Below are 13,930 nucleotides of genomic sequence, written 5' to 3'. Positions count from 1 at the left end.
CATCAGCCTCCTTCCTCCCAGCATCAGCCTCCCTCAGCATCAGCCTCCCTCAGCATCAGCCTCCCTCAGCATCAGCCTCCCCCAGCATCAGCCTCCCTCCTCCCAGCCTCCCCCAGCATCATCCTCCCTCCTCCCAGCTTCCCCCAGCCTCAGCCTCCCTCCTCCCAGCCTCCGCCTCCCTCCTCCCAGCCTCCCCTAGCATCAGCCTCCCTGCTCCCAACCTCCCCCAGCATCAGCCTCCCTCCTCCCAGCCTCCCCCAGCATCAGCCTCCCTCCTCCCAGCCTCCCCCAGCATCAGCCTCCCTCCTCCCAGCCTCCCCCAGCATTAGCCTCCCTCCTCCCAGCCTCCCCCAGCATCAGCCTCCCTCCTCCAAGTCTCCCTCAGCATCAGCCCCCCTCCTCCAAGCCTCCCCCAGCATCAGCCTCCCAGAGCATCAGCCTCCCTCCTCCCCCTCCCAGCCTCCCCCAGCATCAGCCTCTCTCCTCCCAGCCTCCCCCAGCATCAGCCTCCCTGCTCCCAGCTTCCCCCAGTATCAGCCTCCCTCCTCCCAGCCTCCCCCAGCATCAGCCTCCCTCTTCCCAGCCTCCCCCAGCCTCCCTCCTCCCAGCCTCAGCCTCCCTCCTCCCAGCCTCAGCCTCCCTCCTCCCAGGCTCCGCCAGCATCAGCCTCCCTCCTCCCAGCCTCCCCCAGCATCAGCCTCCCTCCTCCCAGCCTCCCCCAGCATCAGCCTCCCTCAGCATCAGCCTCCCTCCTCCTAGCCTCCTTCAGCATCAGCCTCCCTCCTCCTAGCCTCCCCCAGCATCAGCCTCCCTCCTCCCTCAGCCTCCCTCCTCCAAGTCTCCCTCAGCATCAGCTTCCCTCCTCCAAGCCTCCCCCTCCCCCTCCCAGCCTCCCCCAGCATCAGCCTCCCTCAGCATCAGCCTCCCTCAGCATCAGCCTCCCCCAGCATCAGCCTCCCTCCTCCCAGCCTCCCCCAGCATCAGCCTCCCTCCTCCCAGCCTCCCCCAGCATCAGCCTCCCTCCTCCCAGCCTCCCCCAGCCTCAGCCTCCCTCCTCCCAACCTCCCCCAGCATCAGCCTCCCTCCTCCCAGCCTACCCCAGCATCAGCCTCCCTCCTCCCAGCCTCCCCAAGCATCAGCCTCCCTCCTCCTAGCCTCCCCCAGCATTAGCCTCCCTCCTCCCAGCCTCCCCCAGCATCAGCCTCCCTCCTCCAAGTCTCCCTCAGCATCAGCTTCCCTCCTCCAACCCTCCCCTTTCCCCTCCTCCTCCCAGCCTCCCCCAGCATCAGCCTCCCCCAGAATCAGCCTCTCTCCTCCCAGCCTCCCCAGCATCTGCCTCTCTCCTCCCAGCCTCAGCCTCCCCCCAGCCTCAGCCTCCCCCCAGCCTCAGCCTCCCCCCAGCCTCCCCCAGAATCAGCCTCTCTCCTCCCAGCCTCCCCAGCATCTGCCTCTCTCCTCCCAGCCTCTCTCTCTCCCCCCCAGCCTCCCCCAAGCCTCAGCCTCTCTCTCTTCCCAGCCTCCCCCCCAGCCTCAGCCTCTCTCTCCCCCCAGCATCAGCCTCTCTCCTCTCAGCCTCTCTCTCCCCCCAGCCTCCCCCCCAGCTTCAGCCTCTCTCTCCCCCCAGCCTCAGCCTCTCTCCCCCCAGCCTTAGCCTCTCTCTCCCCCCAGCCTCCCCCCCAGCCTCAGCCTCTCTCCCCCCAGCCTCAGCCTCTCTCTCTCCCCAGCCTCCCCCCCAGCCTCAGCCTCTCTCTCCCCCCCAGCCTCCCCCAGCATCAGCCTCTCTCTCCCCCCAGCCTCCCCCAGCATCAGCCTCTCTCCTCTCAGCCTCTCTCTCCCCCCAGCCTCCCCCCCAGCTTCAGCCTCTCTCTCCCCCCAGCCTCAGCCTCTCTCCCCCCAGCCTAAGCCTCTCTCTCCCCCCAGCCTCCCCCCCAGTCTCAGCCTCTCTCCCACCAGCCTCAGCCTCTCTCTCCCCCCAGCCTCAGCGTCTCTTTCCCCCCAGCCTCCCTCTCCCCCAGCCTCAGCCTCTCTCCCCCCAGCCTCAGCCTCTCTTCCCAGCCTCAGCCTCTTCCCAGCCTCCCCTTGCATGATTATAGTGGACAAAAAGAGGCATCGCAACGATCAACAACTAACCTGTAAGGAGCCCATACATTCTAGGCTCTGCCTCTGCCTTACCTGCTCCGGTGCCCGCCGCCCTGCTCTGGCTGGCTCCTCTTCTGGCTGGCTCCAGCTTCAGACGCGTCCTCCTCCGCTGCGTGTGTCGTCTGCAGCATTGGACGCTGCAGCACGGGGCAATGAGCTGATTATCGCGCCCGCGCGCCTCTGACCCCGGAAGTGCAGGCGATGGAACTTCCGGGGTTAATCAGCTCACTATGCCTGGTGCCCGCCATGTATTTAAATAGACAGAAGTGCGCCTCTCCTCCCTCTCAACCCCCCCCCCCCCGAACACAGCCGAGTGTAACGGAGGGAGGGATGGGGGGCGGGCATTTTTTTTTTGCTGCCAGAAAGTGCCGCCCCCCGCAACGTGCCGCCCTAGGCACGGGACCACGGGTGCCTAGTGGCAAATACGGCCCTGTGTGCAGTAATAGGGAGTACCGCCGCTGCCGTTGGGAGTACCCGGGGTGATGGAGTGGGGCAGCCAGATGACATTACCCTCCACGGGTAGGGAAAGGCCCCGGGACCCCGGATGATGGTATAGGGGTGCAGGAGGAGCGCAGGCTCGCTGGTTGCAGGGGTTAATCAGGTCCTCACTCAGCAATAAAGCAGACACTGACAACGTAGTAAACCAAGTCTCTGGGGGCCGCTGTCCTCTTGGGGGAGCTCCTCCGGGTCCCGTCTCCTGCAGCACTGCCTGGTGGTCTGTGACCTGACTCCTGGCACCTTATTTTAGAGTGTCCTTTGTGGCCCGTCCGCTTGGAGCTTTCCGGGCCCCGCTCCCTGCTAGGAGTTGCAGAGGAGCTTGCTCTCAGGAGTTCACGCTTGGGTTTCAGTGGGCTGCTTTGCTTGGAAAGCCCTATCCCTAGTACCCCCGATCTCTGTGCTTCGAGGGAACAATCCATAAAGACCCTGTCCTGCGCAGGTTAATTGCCGGGTTACTTGACGCTTCTCCCCGACCTAGAGTCCATGTACCCAGTCGTGCCTTCGGTCCAGCCCGGCTATTGAACTGCGGCTGCTGGCTATCCTCCAAGACTAGCCAAGCACCCAGTCACAATCTCCCGCGACCGGGTCTCCGACTCCTCCAGGTCCAGACCACTGTCTGCGACCTAATCTGCTTCTCTCCTGGGAGCTCCAACTCTCGGAGGAAGCTGGGATCCTCACTGCTCGAGCGGAGCCCGGTCCTGTATGGGGAGGGTCCTGTATGGGGCGGTCACGCCGCGGAGCTCGGCCCTGTATGGGGCGGTCACGCCGCGGAGCTCGGCCCTGTATGGGGCGGTCACGCCGCGGAGTTCGGCCCTGTATGGGGCGGTCACGCCGCGGAGTTCGGCCCTCTAGGGGCGGTCACGCTGCGGAGCGACAACTGCCCCCGTCTGTACGGGGTTAATCTGAGCAGACTGCGGATATTTTCCTTTCCCGGGTTTCGCTCCCACAGATGTGACCTACATAAGAGTTAATGGAGGCAGAGATGTAAATGTCGCGGTCCCTGCAGCCCCCTCCATGAGTCATCCGCAGCCGCCGCCATGAATTCCCTCTGCGCACTGTGACTTTCCATAAATTCATCGCATTAAACCCGTTGACGCCGCAGGCGATGTATGGAAGCCTGTGCGAGCGGGGGCGGGGAGCACGGTCTCTCCCAATACTAAAATCAGAGCCCCCCCCCCCCGCTACATCAGGAGAACTCCGGGAATAAGACGCCGGAGCCACAATATTGTACAGAAAGGACTCAGACACCCAGCTTTCCCCAAACCCAGAGCGGCTGCAATCCTCCTGCCCTCAGAGCTGCGACAACCATCACTGCTGACAACCTGTCTACATGTGTGAAGAGTTGTCAGCTCCGCCCCCTGGTGATGACATCACTGAATACAATAATTCAGGATCTAGAGGACGGGGGACATTGGGTAACGGTCACCTGCGCTGAGCTCTGGGCACCGGATGATGGGAGTAATACACGAATCCAGAGAGGAAACAGTCAGGGAGGAGGAGCGTCCTCTGCCCTACAGAGCAGCAGCTTACTGATGGTTTCCAGCCTCTGTGTATAATCTGCCCTGAGGATTCATGATGCCTCACCTCCTGGCTGCGGGTGCAGTATGTAAGGATGCTGTGCTCAGCGCCTCGGTACTGAAGCACAACCAGCGAGCTCAGCGCCTCGATACTGAAGCACAACCAGCGAGCTCAGCACCTCTATACTGAAGCACAACCAGCGAGCTCAGCGCCTCGATACTGAAGCACAACCAGCGAGCTCAGCGCCTCGGTACTGAAGCACAACCAGCGAGCTCAGCGCCTCGATACTGAAGCACAACCAGCGAGCTCAGCGCCTCGATACTGAAGCACAACCAGCGAGCTCAGCGCCTCAATACTGAAGAGCAACCAGCGAGCTCAGCGCCTCAATACTGAAGCACAACCAGCGAGCTCAGCGCCTCGGTACTGAAGAGCAACCAGCGAGCTCAGCGCCTCGGTACTGAAGCACAACCAGCGAGCTCAGCGCCTCGATACTGAAGCACAACCAGCGAGCTCAGCGCCTCAATACTGAAGCACAACCAGCGAGCTCAGCGCCTCAATACTGAAGAGCAACCAGCGAGCTCAGCACCTCAATACTGAAGCACAACCAGCGAGCTCAGCGCCTCGATACTGAAGCACAACCAGCGAGCTCAGCGCCTCAATACTGAAGCACAACCAGCGAGCTCAGCGCCTCAATACTGAAGCACAACCAGCGAGCTCAGCGCCTCGGTACTGAAGAGCAACCAGCGAGCTCAGCGCCTCGGTACTGAAGAGCAACCAGCGAGCTCAGCGCCTCGGTACTGAAGCACAACCAGCGAGCTCAGCGCCTCGATACTGAAGCACAACCAGCGAGCTCAGCGCCTCAATACTGAAGCACAACCAGCGAGCTCAGCGCCTCAATACTGAAGCACAACCAGCGAGCTCAGCGCCTCAATACTGAAGCACAACCAGCGAGCTCAGCGCCTCGGTACTGAAGAGCAACCAGCGAGCTCAGCGCCTCTGTACTGAAGAGTAACCAGCGAGCTCAGCGCCTCGATACTGAAGCACAACCAGCGAGCTCAGCGCCTCGATACTGAAGCACAACCAGCGAGCTCAGCGCCTCAGTACTGAAGAGCAACCAGCGAGCTCAGCGCCTCAATACTGAAGAGCAACCAGCGAGCTCAGCGCCTCAATACTGAAGAGTAACCAGCGAGCTCAGCGCCTCGGTACTGAAGAGTAACCAGCGAGCTCAGCGCCTCGGTACTGAAGTGTAACCAGCGAGCTCAGCGCCTCTGTACTGAAGAGTAACCAGCGAGCTCAGCGCCTCTGTACTGAAGCACAACCAGCGAGCTCAGCGCCTCGATACTGAAGAACAACCAGCGAGGTCAGCGCCTCGATACTGAAGAGCAACCAGCGAGCTCAGCGCCTCGATACTGAAGAGTAACCAGCGAGCTCAGCGCCTCGATACTGAAGCACAACCAGCGAGCTCAGCGCCTCGATACTGAAGAACAACCAGCGAGGTCAGCGCCTCGATACTGAAGAACAACCAGCGAGCTCAGCGCCTCGATACTGAAGCACAACCAGCGAGCTCAGCGCCTCAATACTGAAGCACAACCAGCGAGCTCAGCGCCTCAATACTGAAGAGCAACCAGCGAGCTCAGCGCCTCAATACTGAAGCACAACCAGCGAGCTCAGCGCCTCGATACTGAAGCACAACCAGCGAGCTCAGCGCCTCAATACTGAAGCACAACCAGCGAGCTCAGCGCCTCAATACTGAAGCACAACCAGCGAGCTCAGCGCCTCGGTACTGAAGAGCAACCAGCGAGCTCAGCGCCTCGGTACTGAAGCACAACCAGCGAGCTCAGCGCCTCGATACTGAAGCACAACCAGCGAGCTCAGCGCCTCAATACTGAAGCACAACCAGCGAGCTCAGCGCCTCAATACTGAAGCACAACCAGCGAGCTCAGCGCCTCAATACTGAAGCACAACCAGCGAGCTCAGCGCCTCGGTACTGAAGAGCAACCAGCGAGCTCAGCGCCTCTGTACTGAAGAGTAACCAGCGAGCTCAGCGCCTCGATACTGAAGCACAACCAGCGAGCTCAGCGCCTCGATACTGAAGCACAACCAGCGAGCTCAGCGCCTCAGTACTGAAGAGCAACCAGCGAGCTCAGCGCCTCAATACTGAAGAGCAACCAGCGAGCTCAGCGCCTCAATACTGAAGAGTAACCAGCGAGCTCAGCGCCTCGGTACTGAAGAGTAACCAGCGAGCTCAGCGCCTCGGTACTGAAGTGTAACCAGCGAGCTCAGCGCCTCTGTACTGAAGAGTAACCAGCGAGCTCAGCGCCTCTGTACTGAAGCACAACCAGCGAGCTCAGCGCCTCGATACTGAAGAACAACCAGCGAGGTCAGCGCCTCGATACTGAAGAGTAACCAGCGAGTTCAGCGCCTCTCTACTGAAGAGCAACCAGCGAGCTCAGCGCCTCGATACTGAAGAGTAACCAGCGAGCTCAGCGCCTCGATACTGAAGCACAACCAGCGAGCTCAGCGCCTCGATACTGAAGAACAACCAGCAAGGTCAGTGTCTCGGTACTGAAGAGTAACCAGCGAGCTCAGCGCCTCAATACTGAAGAGTAACCAGCGAGCTCAGCGCCTCTCTACTGAAGAGTAACCAGCGAGCTCAGCGCCTCTCTACTGAAGAGCAACCAGCGAGCTCAGCGCCTCTCTACTGAAGAGCAACCAGCGAGCTCAGCGCCTCTCTACTGAAGAGTAACCAGCGAGCTCAGCGCCTCTCTACTGAAGAGTAACCAGCGAGCTCAGCGCCTCTCTACTGAAGAGTAACCAGCGAGCTCAGCGCCTCAATACTGAAGAGTAACCAGCGAGCTCAGCGCCTCGGTACTGAAGTGTAACCAGCGAGCTCAGCGCCTCGGTACTGAAGAGCAACCAGCGAGCTCAGCGCCTCTCTACTGAAGAGCAACCAGCGAGCTCAGCGCCTCTCTACTGAAGAGTAACCAGCGAGCTCAGCGCCTCTCTACTGAAGAGCAACCAGCGAGCTCAGCGCCTCTCTACTGAAGAGCAACCAGCGAGCTCAGCGCCTCTCTACTGAAGAGTAACCAGCGAGCTCAGCGCCTCTCTACTGAAGAGTAACCAGCGAGCTCAGCGCCTCTCTACTGAAGAGTAACCAGCGAGCTCAGCGCCTCAATACTGAAGAGTAACCAGCGAGCTCAGCGCCTCAATACTGAAGAGTAACCAGCGAGCTCAGCGCCTCGGTACTGAAGTGTAACCAGCGAGCTCAGCGCCTCTCTACTGAAGAGCAACCTCCATGGTATAAGAGATAGGCAGTCAGGCGCTATGGTCACGTGCCGTACATCAGTCAAGTGACTGCTGCAGCCAATCACCGGCCAAGCTTGTGACGCCAGCACAATTTTTGCGTTATTACAACCATCCCGTTCCCTCAGCGCAGTCGGTGCCCGGTGCCCGGTGCTCTCAGCTCCTGACTCCACTCTCCTGACATACGTACGGCTCACGCGCCTTTTATAGTAAGTTTCCCTGTGACGTCACAGGTGGGCGGTCCTGTCTGTAGGGCGGGCTCGTGTTTGTGACGTCTCGTAGTCATGGAGACAGGATTACGCCGAGCAGATAATGAGCAGCTGAGGTGGAGGCTCCGCTATTCCAGCTCTTCACTCCTCGGCTCCGGCGCTCCCGGGAAGCGCTCCCGCCGCACCGCCAGCACTGGCCGCAACACCGACCCCGAGGCCCGCACATCTCTCCCGACAGCCGGAGCGTCCTGCGGGGAGGTGTGCGGGGGCAGAGACAGGTGAGGACAGGGGCAGAGACAGGGGGGGACCGGGGCAGAGACAGGAGAGGACCGGGGCAGAGACAGGGGGGGACCGGGGCAGAGACAGGAGGGGACCGGGGCAGAGACAGGAGGGGACCGGGGCGGAGACAGGAGGGGACAGGGGCAGAGACAGGAGGGGACCGGGGCAGAGACAGGAGGGGACCGGGGCAGAGACAGGAGGGGACCGGGGCAGAGACAGGGGGGGACCGGGGCAGAGACAGGAGGGGACCGGGGCAGAGACAGGAGAGGACCGGGGCGGAGACAGGAGGGGACAGGGGCAGAGACAGGAGGGGACCGGGGCAGAGACAGGAGGGGACCGGGGCAGAGACAGGAGGGGACCGGGGCAGAGACAGGGGGGGGACCGGGGCAGAGACAGGAGGGGACCGGGGCAGAGACAGGTGAGGACCGGGGCAGAGACAGGAGGGGACCGGGGCAGAGACAGGGGGGGACCGGGGCAGAGACAGGTGAGGACCGGGGCGGAGACAGGAGAGGACCGGGGCGGAGACAGGAGAGGACCGGGGCGGAGACAGGAGAGGACCGGGGCAGAGACAGGAGAGGACCGGGGCAGAGACAGGAGAGGACCGGGGCAGAGACAGGTGAGGACCGGGGCAGAGACAGGAGAGGACCGGGGCAGAGACAGGAGGGGACCGGGGCAGAGACAGGAGGGGACCGGGGCAGAGACAGGGGGGGACCGGGGCAGAGACAGGGGGGGATCACTGGGGGGATCACGTTCATCACTGGGGGGGATCACGTTCATCACTGGGGGGGATCACGTTCATCACTGGGGGGGATCACGTTCATCACTGGGGGGGGATCACGTTCATCACTGGGGGGGATCACGTTCATCACTGGGGGGGGATCACGTTCATCACTGGGGGGGGATCACGTTCATCACTGGGGGGGGGATCACGTTCATCACTGGGGGGGGGGATCACGTTCATCACTGGGGGGGGATCACGTTCATCACTGGGGGGGATCACGTTTATCACTGGGGGGGTTCACGTTTATCACTGGGGGGGGATCACGTTTATCACTGGGGGGGGATCACGTTCATCACTGGGGGGGGATCACGTTCATCACTGGGGGGGGGATCACGTTCATCACTGGGGGGGATCACGTTCATCACTGGGGGGGGGGATCACGTTCATCACTGGGGGGGGGATCACGTTCATCACTGGGGGGGGGATCACGTTCATCACTGGGGGGGGGATCACGTTCATCACTGGGGGGGGGGATCACGTTCATCACTGGGGGGGGATCACGTTCATCACTGGGGGGGATCACGTTCATCACTGGGGGGGATCACGTTCATTCATCACTGGGGGGGATCACGTTCGTTCATCACTGGGGGGATCACGTTCGTTCATCACTGGGGGGATCACGTTCGTTCATCACTGGGGGGATCACGTTCGTTCATCACTGGGGGGATCACGTTCGTTCATCACTGGGGGGATCACGTTCGTTCATCACTGGGGGGATCACGTTCGTTCATCACTGGGGGGATCACGTTTGTTCATCACTGGGGGGATCACGTTTGTTCATCACTGGGGGGATCACGTTTGTTCATCACTGGGGGGATCACGTTCGTTCATCACTGGGGGGAATCACATTCGTTCATCACTGGGGGGATCACGTTCGTTCATCACTGGGGGGATCACGTTCGTTCATCACTGGGGGGATCACGTTCGTTCATCACTGGGGGGATCACGTTCGTTCATCACTGGGGGGATCACGTTCGTTCATCACTGGGGGGATCACGTTCGTTCATCACTGGGGGGATCACATTCGTTCATCACTGGGGGGGGGATCACATTCGTTCATCACTGGGGGGATCACGTTCGTTCATCACTGGGGGGATCACGTTCGTTCATCACTGGGGGGATCACGTTCGTTCATCACTGGGGGGATCACGTTCGTTCATCACTGGGGGGAATCACATTCGTTCATCACTGGGGGGATCACGTTCGTTCATCACTGGGGGAATCACATTCGTTCATCACTGGGGGGGTCACGTTCAGCAGGACTCATTGAACTCTGCTGAAGATAATAATGGTTCATTGCTGTAGAAATGCCTAATACTGCCAGAGACAGATGCAGGAAACATTCTGTAACAACAGAGGAATGTATCGGATGTATACATACTATATAAATACTAATATTGCCGTTTCCTGAATAAATACTGGGGTTTACGAGTGGCCAAAAAGATGATAAACACCTGAGGGGCTGTTTGTAAATAAGAAGTCATTCTAAGGAGTCTAGAAGAGCTGAGCTCATGTTCCCATCGTGCTGTTCTCTGGTCCCCTATAGGACTATATAGGACTATAGGTGAGATTGTTGCACCCTTCCCTGTAGATTTTGCACTCTCATTCTTGCTTTTATGAAATCCTATTTATTGGATTCTTATTTTAGGGGTTTTGTATTACAGTCCTGGAGATCACGACTTTTTGAACGTTACCCTTTGCGTCTTTATATACCTGCATTTCCCCTTGGTATGATGCTGAAAACCAACTACCAAAAAACTAAACTCTGGGTTCAAAGTTCGAAATGTGAAAAAGCCCACCCACCTTCCCCCGGATGTGATCTGCTTATGGCTCAAACTGCCAATCAGTTGACTTCCAACAGGGCTCGGGCCAAGTTTGAACCAGTGGCGTTTCATTACAACTGCTGCCACCGAACCTCTACAGGTTTGCTCATCTCTGCTGGTGATAGAGTTAAGTTTCTATACGGTTCTTCAGTATTTTTTTGTAGACAGCAGAATTTATGGTTCCATTTACCACCACAAGTCTTCTAAAGCAGCAGAACAGTCCCAGACCACAGACTACCACCACCATATTTTACTGTTGGTATGATGTTTTCCAAAATGCTGTGTTACTTCTACACCCAATATAACTTTCTAAAAAGTTCATCTTTTGTCTCATCAGTCCACAGAATATTCTCCCAAAAGTCTTGGGTTTCATCAAAATGTTTTCTGGCAAAGCTGAAAATAGCCTTTATGTTCCTTTTGCTCAGCAGTGGGTTTTCATCTTTGAGCTCTGCTATGCCCCCTTGTTTTCCCAGTCTTTGGTGGAGTCATGAACACTGACCTTGCCTGAGCCAAGTAAGGCCTGCAGCTCTTTGGATGTTGTTGTTGTGGGGTCTTTTATGATGAGTGGTCGCTGTGCTTTTGGGGTAATTATGGTCGGCCCGGGAAGGTCAACCACTGTCCCATGTTTTTGCCGTTTGTGGATAACTGCTCTCACTGATTCGCTGGAGTCCCAAAGCTTTAGAAATGTCTTTATAACCTTTTCCAGACTGATAGTTGTCTATTACTTTGTTTCTCGTTTGTTCCTGAATTTCTTTGGATCGCTGAATGATGTTTAGCTTTTGAGGATCTTTTGGTCTGCTTCACTTTGTCAGGCAGGTCCTGTTTAAGTGATTTCTTGATTGAGAACAGGTGTGGCAGTAATCCGGCCTGGCTGTGGCTAGGAACTCTGCTTCCCAAAGATGTGATAGACCACGGTTCATTTATGTTTTTAATGGGGAGGGGGGAAAGCAGTTTTTCACACAGGTCCGTATAGGTTTGGATTTCTTTTTCCCTTTAATAATAAAGACCTTAATTTCTAAACTCCAACCATGCTTCATGTCTCGATATATATCTCCCCCCTACACAGTAGCGGCGTATGCCCCGTTTTGCTTGGCTTGATCCCATCTTCCACCCACCGTTGTTCCTTCGTCGTCAATCTTCATCCTGGTCCTCAGATCACTAAAACGTGAAAACATTGTGGCAGCTGCGGGAGTCACTGCTGTCCGCGCCCCATGGAGTGAATATATACATTATATATAACATAGACCGATGTATACGTGGTATAATGTATGTGTAAGATCTACACTAATGCTATAATCTGTGACCATGATCATAGCTATATACGTGACCGTGCAGTGATGCGCACCACCCTACATTGTTCTCAATTTTACTAAACGCCTTCAGTCTCTGAAGGGTTAATTGCCGGTGCTGCCAGTAAATGACTGAGCGCAGCGCTCGGTGCTGCTGCCTTATAAACTCCGAGGCTGTAATAGAGGAGTGATACATAATAGAGCAGTGATACATGACAGCGCAGAGATGTGACGCCGATCTCCAACCAAAGCCGCTAACAGCGATACTAATGTAATCTGCGCAGTCATATCCGCCATCAGTCACCGCAACATCTGGCCACATATTACAGGAGCGGAGATAACGGGGTGACCTGGAGTCTAATGTCAGTGTCACCCCCGCATCGTATACCCCAGACCTGCGTCCTTGTGCGCCCCACTGACCCCGAATTAATGGGGATCGGGGCCCTTCTACAGGCAACTATATTACACTGTGTGATGTGATGTATGATCTATTGTCCTGGGAGTTGTAGTGCGTTGTGTTTTATGTCGGTGCATTGTATTCTGTACATTAGTCTAATAATACTATTGTGGTGCTGCGCCGTGTGTTATATTATTATACTGGGGGATGTGGTGCTGCGCTGTGTGTTATATTATTATACCGGAGGTTATTTGGCTGCGCCGTGTGTTATTGCCCCTTTATGTTATAGTATTGGCCGGGGTGATGCTGTATCTCAGTGGGTGATTGGGCCGGATCACGGTGACTGGCTCCGATCTCGTCGGGTGATCGCCACGATCTCGGCGGGTGATGGTCTTGATTTCGGTGGCTGACTGGCCCCGATGTCGGCGGGAAGTTGGGCTCCGATGTCGGCGGGAAGTTGGGCCCCAATGTCGGCGGCTGACTGGGCCCCGATGTCGGCGGCTGACTGGGCCCCGATGTCGGCGGCTGACTGGGCCCCGATGTCGGCGGCTGACTGGGCCCCGATGTCGGCGGCTGACTGGGCCCCGATGTCGGCGGGAGGTTCGGGCCCCGATGTCGGCGGGAGGTTCGGGCCCCGATGTCGGCGGGAGGTTCGGGCCCCGATGTCGGCGGGAGGTTCGGGCCCCGATGTCGGCGGGAGGTTCGGGCCCCGCTCTCGGTGATTGCCGCCCGGCTCCCTTCTCGGGCTCCGCTGATCACTGTTGTGACGGTGTCGTCACTGTTGCTGTCGGATTTGTGAATGAGCTGCGTGTTGTGTCCACACAGGGCCGCTCTCCAGACGCTGCTGGCTCCGTCACATGTTCGGGAGCGTGGGGGGATATTAATGACAGCAGCAGTGGATTGTGTCAGCGCCGGAGCAGCCGGACTGTGAAATGCCTCCGCCGCTCACACGCGCACGGATCCTGCACCGCCGCTCCGCGAACAGGAACACTATCATTGCATTTCTGTAATGAGCAGGAAGAATCGATCCTGAAGAAGTAGATCCCCAGATCCAGACACCAGATCGGGATCAGCCCCCGCCGTGCAGCAGGAGGAGCCGGGCACTGAACACGCGCGCAGCTTCAGCAATGCCGGACAATTTATGGATAATTCTGCCTGAACTGGACACAAATGGAGCCGAGGACGAGGGTCTCTCCGGGGGGCTGCATAGGGAATGATACCGCTGCTTCCGTAGGGGGCGCCAGGGAGCGGAATTTGGTCCTTCTGGACGGACATCTCTGCAGAGAAACCGGAGCTAGGATTGAAGTTTGACAATTGTCATCTGGCTCTGGGGTCTCAAGAAATCAGGCAACTGCACATAAGACCTCAACAAACGCCGCGTCCCCCTGAACCATCAACGGGGGCAACACTAAAGCCGCGCCCTGCAGCCTATGCAGAGCTCCTGTGCAGAGAGGATGAGGATGGTAAGGCGCTGCTTATGTATTAATTATTCTGCTGCGGGTCCTCGCCTACTACAACTACAGTCACAATATCCGCCTCATCCGGTCCTCTCTGGACCCTCACACCTTCCATTGTCACAATATCCGCCTCATCCGGTCCTCTCTGGACCTTCACACCCTCCGCTGTCACAATATCCGCCTCATCCGGTCCTCTCTGGACCTTCACACCCTCCGCTGTCACAATATCCGCCTCAT

The 13,930-nt window shown here is 58.1% G+C and overlaps 1 protein-coding gene across 3 annotated transcripts in view; it reads left to right on the top strand.

The window, feature by feature from the left end:
- TENT5D (terminal nucleotidyltransferase 5D) overlaps positions 1-13,930 on the top strand; it is a 52,889-nt gene that overhangs the window by 25,171 nt on the left and 13,788 nt on the right. Inside the window, exon 1 of one of the 3 annotated variants that reach the window (XM_075323093.1) lies at positions 7,738-7,945. The exons of 1 other annotated variant lie outside the window; for it this stretch is intronic. The gene's annotated coding sequence lies outside the window, so the exon portion shown is untranslated. Of the gene's footprint in view, positions 1-7,737; positions 7,946-13,173; positions 13,700-13,930 lie in introns of those variants that run through there. One more of the 3 variants, XM_075323095.1, reaches the window with a different exon arrangement.

Source organism: Anomaloglossus baeobatrachus, chromosome 9, assembly GCF_048569485.1.
Source record: "Anomaloglossus baeobatrachus isolate aAnoBae1 chromosome 9, aAnoBae1.hap1, whole genome shotgun sequence".
Lineage (NCBI taxonomy): Eukaryota > Metazoa > Chordata > Amphibia > Anura > Aromobatidae > Anomaloglossus > Anomaloglossus baeobatrachus.
The sequence above is the reverse complement of the archived record's forward strand: the minus strand, read 5'-3'. Positions and strand labels throughout refer to the sequence as shown.